At 36.1% G+C, this 9,193-nt stretch overlaps 1 long non-coding RNA gene across 1 annotated transcript in view; it reads right to left on the bottom strand.

The window, feature by feature from the left end:
* Nucleotides 1–7,714: 7,714 nt before the first annotated feature.
* The window catches only part of LOC141748634 (uncharacterized), a 58,725-nt gene continuing 57,246 nt past the window's right edge, over nucleotides 7,715–9,193 (bottom strand). The window contains exon 4 of the long non-coding RNA XR_012589063.1: nucleotides 7,715–7,981. This is a non-coding gene — a long non-coding RNA (uncharacterized LOC141748634). The remainder of the gene's footprint in view (nucleotides 7,982–9,193) is intronic.

The following is a 9,193-nucleotide window of genomic DNA, read 5'->3' as shown; positions in this document are numbered from 1 at the left end:
AAAGAACACTTCTCACCTACCTTGTCCCCATAACACACTTTAAAATATTTAAGCACTTAAAGCTGCTTTGATACCTGAAATACTTTAATAACTTTCCGGAACTTCTTCAATTAATACCTTAAAAATATTTTGCTTAAAGACATGAAAACCAGCATGCTAAAATGAGCAAAACCTGTCTCAGATACTAGAAAGATATGCGCTACCAAGACTTTTCCTCTAGACCGTCAGATGTGGTGAGAGCAGGAGATAAGTTACCACAATCTCCACTATGATTTTAAGTGTCTGTCTTCGTAGTTGAGTTGAATTTGAGAGGAAAAGTGACTTTTGCAAACAAGCTATCCAATGAATGGCTGATTATAAGGCAAAAATGAGAGAGTAGGACCCTGAAAAGAGATGGCTGAAATTAAATGCAAACCAGCAACAGGTAAGTAAGGTAGAAATGGATCACACACAGCCACATTAATGTACCTTGGTCTTAATCTGCACTTCCTTGCCTTTTCAAAGCTCTAAACTTAATAGAAGATCTAATCATATAAATTGTGCTGAAAACTGAGGCGGCATTTATTTTTCAGTTATGCGTGTGTGTGAATACACAGACACAAAATCTTTTTTGACAAAGGATAAGGATTAACAAACTGATATTACATGAGAAACTGAACACGCACCCAAGTTTCCGAGGAAGAGTTTAATGCATTAAACCACTAAATTAGTACTGCAGCTCTGTATCAGTTGAAATTCATGCTGCTTGATAAAGTTAGGATTTAAAAGTGAGAGAGAAATGGGAAAATGATATGATTTCACCTACAGCTGCCTATTTAAAGTTTAAAAATAACAAACCTTAGAGGCTGACTCTCTCACTGTTACAGAGTGGCTAACAGTCCTAGTGACAATCCATTGATCCCTTCTGCTCCAGTATAATTAAAGAATAAAATGTCGGCATTATGTGAGGTAGAACTGTATTCCCTTGCTTATATTTCTCCACTTGATGGAATGGATCTAAAGAAAAAAAAAAAAACCAACAGCTTACAGATCATAAGAGTGCTCATTACTTTAAACTAAGTGGCACTGGGCTACCACCCAGGCTAAGTCCCTTCCAATGTCAAGTACTCTGCGATTCTCTGCACTCTAACAGAGCCCTCTCTCTCTTCCATTGCCATATCATTAGTTCATCACAAAACTAATTTTCAATGTTTCTTTTGAGCACAGAAACATTAAAGGAGAGAAAGAGAAGTAAGACACTACAAAGTTTACATGACTTTCTGGTAGTATTTTGTGCATAGCACAGCATCTGTACAAACAGATGCACTGGATGTTCTTTTCATCTGCGAGATCACAACAAATAAATCCTGATTTTTAGTGACATATTCCCTAACATGTCTAACAAACATTACACCATTTCCACTCCCACCACGTGGAAGCTTCAAGTTGCCCAACAGGAGATGCTGCCAAAAGTCCCAGAGAACAAATTCTTCAAAGTCTTCCTCATGGAGGACTTTCATCACACTCTCAATACGAAATCAAGCTCAGTGTCATTAAAACAGAGCTCCTAATCTTCAGCCCCTCAAAATTCTCCACACTGCCTCTTCTCTCCATCATTCCAGGCACAATTTAGTAACCTGACTCTCTCCATGGTCAGAAAGTTGGGCGAGGATATCTCAGGCTGCATATTAGTGTAAGTTTGTATAAATATCTGTCAGGATTTTACTCTTATGCCTATGCTAACACTGGCATGATGATTCACAGAATATTACATCATCCAACCCTACAGTTATTGTCAGAATGTACTTTGCACCTACGCACATATTAGTAACATAAACTAATCAAACATAATAAAGCTAAAATATATAAATAATTATAAGATAAACTAGGTGGTTTCTGAAATTCTGTCATGCGCTTTTCTCTACAGGTGCATAATTCACCATGGTAAATTATATCTGGTAATCGTTTTAACAGGGAACAGTCCTGCTTACAAACTTGACAGTAAAAGCTATACTGGCCAAACACTGTATATTGAAAACTGCAAAAAGGGAGATTTTGGAATAAAACCAAAAATAGGATTTTCATTTATAAGATACTTGCATGAAGTTATGTAGTTTTTCTGCATGCAACTTCTTAGAAATTTATTATCTTTTATAATTTTTTTTAACAAGGAAAATAAACCAGAATATTAGTTACCCAAAATGCTGTAAAAATTACTCCAATGCTAACCTTAATGAATTTCATCTTTTTATAGGCATGAAAATTTAAAGTAATTAGTTTCTTCTATCTGTGCCAACAGAATTAGTAATGTATTAATTATTGTAGCATAAAAGGCAGAATAATATAACTGTTAATTAAACTCAAAATGTTGTTAAATAGTTATTCTCAAGAACATAGATTTTACTAATTAAAGTATTATTGCTAAATATTATAATTTCTTGAGTTCATTTATAGAAATAATATTCAACTCAATTAAATAATCAATTGAACAGAAATAGTCAGATGATAGAAGTTATGCAGTTTGGAAACAATTATGGCTAGTTGCTTACGTATCTTAAAAGCAAATTCTTCTGCCCTAAAAATGTTTTGGTACTTGATAAATATTCATCAGCTGCACCTCCAATGAGTTCAACGCATTTAGTCATCACTCAAAATCAAGATATATAAGTGTACTAAAAACTGTTATAGAACCAATAAACCATTTCAATGTATTCATTGAAATTAATTGTACAAGTAAGTTTGCAGGATCAGGCACACCACTTAGACAGCAATTTGCGTGGAAACCTTCTCTTCCTCCTGTATCCTGCCTGTAGCTGATAGCAATTTAATATAGAGTGAATCTGTTTGCTACTTCAAGGAGAACTGCTTTTAAATGTAGATTGGTCTACCTTTCGTAAGCATGCGTGCACTTACTTCATGAAGTCACTATCCAACAAGAAGCAACAAAAGGCAAGGAAAGGAAAAGTTTTCCATGGAAAGGCAAATGTTCATTGCAGCTTGGTAATTATTAATATCTCCATTCTTCTCCATCAGCTTCCTTATCAAACTAAAACCCAAGAATTCTAAACATTGCAATCTCTCAGCCCAGGAAGTTTGTATATAATACTGGTTCTTACAGTGGCAGAGATGCCCTTGATTCCAGGAGCAAAGAAGTAAAGAACATATATTGAATTTAAACAAATAGAACTGCGTGGAAGGGAGAACCAACCTCCATCATCCACATCTTCCCTAACAGGAACAAATTTGAAAGCTTCTACAGTATGGCAAGGCACTTTGGTAAAAACAAACAATAAACCCCAAAACCAACCAACGAAAAAAAAAAAACAACCACCCGAAAAAAACCCAAAAAACAACCAAACTCCCAAACCTTCATTGGTGATCATTGGTTGGAAAGGGTCATGACAATCTTTTGTTTGGCCTGTATGAGTCCCTGATATGAGTTTCCCTGAGAGTTTAAAGTAACATTTCTGCTGCTTAAAATGGATATACCTATCATGAAAGCTATCCAACTAATATAGCATAGTATACAGTATGATCACTATTGTGATTTTGTTCTGTAATTTTCTTCTGTAATTTAAACACAGAGTGTCTAATATGAAGGAAGGAAGGAAGAAAGAAAGAAAAAAAAAAAAGATCTTTGTTTTGGATACTTTCCCACAAACAATACCAACAGTGAAGCAAGACCATCCAAACCCATGAAGGCCGTTTCAATGTTCAAAGTGCAAGCTGCATTGCTCCTGACAAATATAAGAGATTCCCTAAGTAACCAGTACCATATTCCACCTCCAACATAGGAGACTTACCGAAAGGCTTGCTGAAGGACAATAAAGTCCCTATAGTTTAGGGATTGTAAATACACAGACAACATTTTTCAGAGTCACAGGTGGTTTCCAGACTCTGCAACCCTAAAAATAAACAGTTCTGGAAGATTTGCTAGGCTCTGAACTTGGTGGATAAGACAACATGTGAGCCATTAAAATGGAGAAAAATGCATAAAATTAGTTACTGCAGTCTAAACATGAAAGAAACACTGACTCTTGATGCATATTGTATAACCTTTTCTTCTGGGAAGAGCAGAAATAAAGCGGAAACATTGGCCGCTCTAGGTCACTACTATCTGCCTTCTAGGAGGCTGCAAAAAGTACTGCTGTGATGGCCATGAGTTATAACCTGTTAGAGAATCACCCTGTTAAAACAGTATTAAAACATAGTAATTTTGATACATGTGCCATCAGGCCCTCCCAAGCAGAAGAGATGAGAAACATCCTGAGGTTGCTGTTATTGCATTAAGTGAAGGACTTGGTCCATGTACATAGATGCACCTCTCTGGATTATGGCACAATCTTTACGCAATAATTTTTCCTCCAGATCTGGCCTCTTTTTGTTCAAAGCCTGCAGGGTATAAACAAGAACAGCTTTCTGTAGTAAAAGCTGTTGTAACCCAGTACCTTGAGAGGGACTAAGAGGAGTTGCCAAGGAAAAGGTAAGGCATTCAGTGACTCATGAGATCTCAAAAACTTCATGAGCCAGAGAGACCACTCTCTTAGAAATTGCTGATGGATTTTGCTTCCATGATTCCTCAACTCTTTGTTTGACATTCAGTTTGAGCCTTTATTGATCACATACTTTTCAAATCCACATTTCAGATATGATCAGATCCTGTTTTTTCAATGGAAGCTTCAGTTGATAGAGCAAGCAATCTGCACTTCAATAACTTAACACACATTTGAGAAAACATGATCTGAACAAAACAGACTTTATAACATCAACAAAGTTATTTTTCATTTTACCCAAGTAACTTATTTTCATCACCTGTGAATACTGCAAAATGATTGCTGTGAAAGAAAACCAAGCACTGAGACTGCCTAACAAAACATCTGAATGCAAAAGCTGAGCACAGAACTACAAGCAACCAGAATTCTTTTAAGCATCACATTGTTACCATTAGGAATAAGGTGCCTTCTGAAATTTTAAATATGACAACATTTCTTTGCATTTAAATGTTGACATAGATAGTCCCTCCACGTAATCACGTGCTATACACAAAAGCAGCAAGTGGAACAGTATTTATGTTACTGTCTTGTTTGGTTGTCTGGCCCTGTGAATTCTTGTAGAAAAAGGAGTCTATCAAATTTTTGCAAGATAAAGGTGTAATTTGTGCTAAATATTCTACCTCTCGAGGCACCTCTTAGGTTTTGGGGTCTGTTGTGTTGTTTGGTTTTTTTAATGTTACCACAAAAAGCCCTCATTAACTGCCATTTATATATATTGTCTTAAACCTTTCACCACAGACCCAAAACAGCCCAGATGTAGAAACACATTGGGCAGAAGAAAACAATACAAAACAACATACAGCAAGCAAACCAAAGAAACCCTAATGTACCCGCATTTCAGAATTTCTGGCGCCTTATTAGTTTTCCTCTGAGTGGGGACTAGTAAGAGACATTATCTTTTTAAAGAGAAGGCAAAATACTAAGAACACATTAACTTCATATGTAATGCATGTATTCTTAATAAAGCATAGATCAGTTTCCTGTGGTATATGGATATAAGAGAACAGCATTTTGTTCAACACTATTATAAAATTTACAAAAAACTACAGAACAAGCGGTAATCATTTATGCTCCCACATTCCTCAGAGGCAAGCCAGAAAATGAGGATTTTTGAGGAAGCAGTCCTATCACCGAAGAACCAAAAAAAATTAACAAAAGAGAGGGGGAGAAACCACTGAGTAATGCATACCCAGAAGACCAACGTGCAGTTGCAACACAGCTTGAGGAGAAACTATGCCACAGTGGCCAACACTGCCACGCAGGATTCTGTCTTGGTGCCTTACTGAACCCTCCCAGGCACACAGGCACAAGCTCTGGTCACTAATGATCCAGAAATTTCCCTTTTTCACCTTCTCAAAGCTGTCACCCCACTGCTTTCATACAACAAACCAATCACCAAGGTAGGACCATAACATTTAAGAAATGCACAGACTAATAAACATTTGCAGAGTATTTAAGAGTGGCACAGGCTGAAAGAAATAAGCAGGATAAAGAGAGAAAATTAGCATTCAATGGCACTATTATTTTTTTTTAGCTTTACTTCAAGGAGTCATTTAATACATAGATTTAGCAGTCCATCCAGAAATGATTCCACAGCAGATTTACAAAGCCCAGAAAACGCAGGATATATTCAAAGTTACCATGAACCACTTTGCTTTAAAAAGAATTCAAATCTAGGTCAGGTGCTCATAACCGCTTCTTTCTTTCTTTCATGTAATTTTTACGTTCCTTTGCAGTTGAAAGAATAAAAATGTCGACATGCTACCAGCACAGCATACATGGTGTCAGACAAGAAACAGCTTGAAAGCTTTAGAGATTTAGAGAACCACCAAGCTGAGAGCTGGTTACAAAGGTGGCTGAATAAGTTTCCTATATTGATTCAAGTTTGGAAGAAATCTACCCCAAAGCCACAGAGATTTGGCGATTCTTATATGTGGAGCACTGTAGTGGCAGCACTTTAACCATGAAGTTGTTCTCGGGTTTTTTTAAGCTATTTAGTAGTTTTTGAACTCCTTATTCATAAATGATCACAGAATATCTGACTTGTTTGAGGCTTGGCCTTCAAATTACTCATTCATACTCTCAACAGTAACTTTTTCTACACGTAATTTGCTTAGTCCCAGATTAACATATACCTTTGAGAAACTTCCTTGGCTTATTTCTTATAAAGTAGCACTCAGCAGGTGTTTTTGACCTTTTACATACCAGGAGTTAATGGTACAACTTAACATGAAGAAAATGTGACCACTGAAACCTCTTTGTGAACCCCAAGTTCTTAACACTGACGACAATGTGTTTTCATGTGTCTGTAATTATGCTCTTAAACATTCAAGACCGAGTTGAAAAACTTGCTTTCACCACTCTTTTCATATTCCAAACAAGGAGGAAGACAGTGTCTCGCATGCTTCATTTTTTGAAATAATCAGTTAACCTGCCAATCCCATATTAACACACTTTACCTGCCAAAAAAAGCCATTTTCATGTATTTTTTTAATTGTCCTATCTTGTATTATAATAAATACGATAATTATTCTTCAAGTTCCAGCTACAATATTCACTTTGAAATGGTAAAAATTACACTCCTTTTTAGGAAATAAAGGGATCTGCTTAAAGAGTATAGGAGGGGGGAAAAAAGAGTTGGTGGGAAGAAAGCTATAAATTTAAAGTATTTATTATCCTCTCCAAGCAAACTAGTACTGACCACTTCCTTGCATTAATGGTTTAAGGTTCAAGTACTCACTCACCTTCAAGTCCTCAGAAAGAAGCTTCTCACAATTCAATCCTCATCATCAATGTATAAATTCTACTCCAGTCCTCTTTTCCTACAAATGCTTTCTTTGGTACAGTTTCTACATATATTTGGATTTTCTGGCAGTTCATGAAACAGGAAGGTCTGCTTCCTCATGTGGATATGAAATGATATGAGAGAGAAGGTAGGAATTTCTGGCTACCAGAGACAAGTGCTTATGAAGATCATACTAATTTCTTACAGATCTCATTAAGAGAGCATGGGACTGGTCTCTGCCACTACCAGTCACTCTAATTATACGACAAAAATACAGCAACAAAATTATTTATTCTGAAAGTCAGTTTCTTAAGATGAGCTACAGGTTTTGTCTGGATGCCAACACTGACATGAAAGGCAAGGTTTTGGGGATGCATTGCTGTACCACAGGCCTGAACTAGGGAGTGAGGTAGTCAACTAAATAACATGATATTCACCCAGTGATACTAGCTTGGGGAAAAGGTGCTAAATCCCATTTGATTAGCTCTGAAAAGCAGCAGAAAACAGAGACTCCTTCTGGACCCAGAGGACTCTGTTCCAGCCTTGCCTCAGCAATCTCCACACCGTATCACTTTATGCTGTGCAGCCAACGCCTTTCAATTTGTATTTCAGCTTGTTGATGGTATGATTCCAACACAACGGTTCCCTGGTTTGCTTTGTCGTCCTGTAAGAGGAAGAGGAAAGAGTAAACTTTTTCAAACAGAACACCAATTGAGGTATTCAGCTCCTGCGAGCCACTGAATAGCATAAAATATTAAAGCAGCAACAATCCTGCTTTGGGATAAGTTTTCCATCACCATCAGATGCCAATTTCAAGCATAACAATGCAGCAAGCATATGTTGTTTACCTACTTTGCTTGTTATTATCTCTTGATGCCAAGAGGGTCAGAGGCTACCACTATTAGAGGAAATGCAGTGCATTTTTTATTACCATGATGCATCAGAAAATTCAGACTGAGCATTAAACATAAACATGGGTACAAAAGGCCAGCAATTTTTAAATGCTGCTTACCACTTAACAACTGTTTCTCATTTCGATTTGGCAATACAACTAAACCTCTGTAGTCTAAGTAATAGAAAAATCTTTCTATGTTATTTCAAGACAATTATTTTGGTAAATGCAAAAAACCATCATCACCATATCCAAAGCTACCTGATAAAGAAATTTATAGGATGTTCATCATTAAGGTCTTGTACTCTAGCTATATTTTAAATTTTATTAAGTGCAACATATTTCCTGAAAGAAAAAACACACTTTTTTTTTTTTTTTTGCAATAGAATAATTGTAACATAAGAAATATGTCAGAGCTTTGCTTTGCTGGTTTGATCAAATCGGAATTTCACCAGAATTTGGTTATCAAAGCAGAAGTTATCATTGACCACAAAGTCTTTAGTGACTACCACTTGACTGTAAAAGGGCAACTTCTAGTTAATGCTTTCGTGTATCTACTAATGTAAGATCTGTGGGGGTAAGATCTGTAGGGTCTGTGGTTAATTAATGAAAATATTCTTTAACCTTCTGACTACTATGGTGTTCAAAAGCCCATGATTAAAAAAAAATACTAAAATATTAAATATCTAAGGTGCTGGGTATGACTATTATTAGCTACAATATTTAGCTAACAAATCACAATATTAACTATTAGTTACAACATTAACTATTACAACAATATTTAGCTAAAAAATAAAAACAAATGCATAGGCCACATCACATCTATTCTGGGTTTTGTTACACAGTTTAAGAATTCTTAAGATTTCTTTCATTTGCACTAATGGCATTAAATGCAATATATAACTTTTTGTTAAAAAGAGTGGAAAGTCACTAAGCTTTAGCTCTTGGTTTAAAAAGGGGAGCCTCCTCTATCACCCTCTCAAC

Source organism: Larus michahellis, chromosome 9 (genome assembly GCF_964199755.1).
Source record: "Larus michahellis chromosome 9, bLarMic1.1, whole genome shotgun sequence".
NCBI lineage: Eukaryota > Metazoa > Chordata > Aves > Charadriiformes > Laridae > Larus > Larus michahellis.
This window is presented reverse-complemented; position numbering and strand designations above follow the sequence as displayed.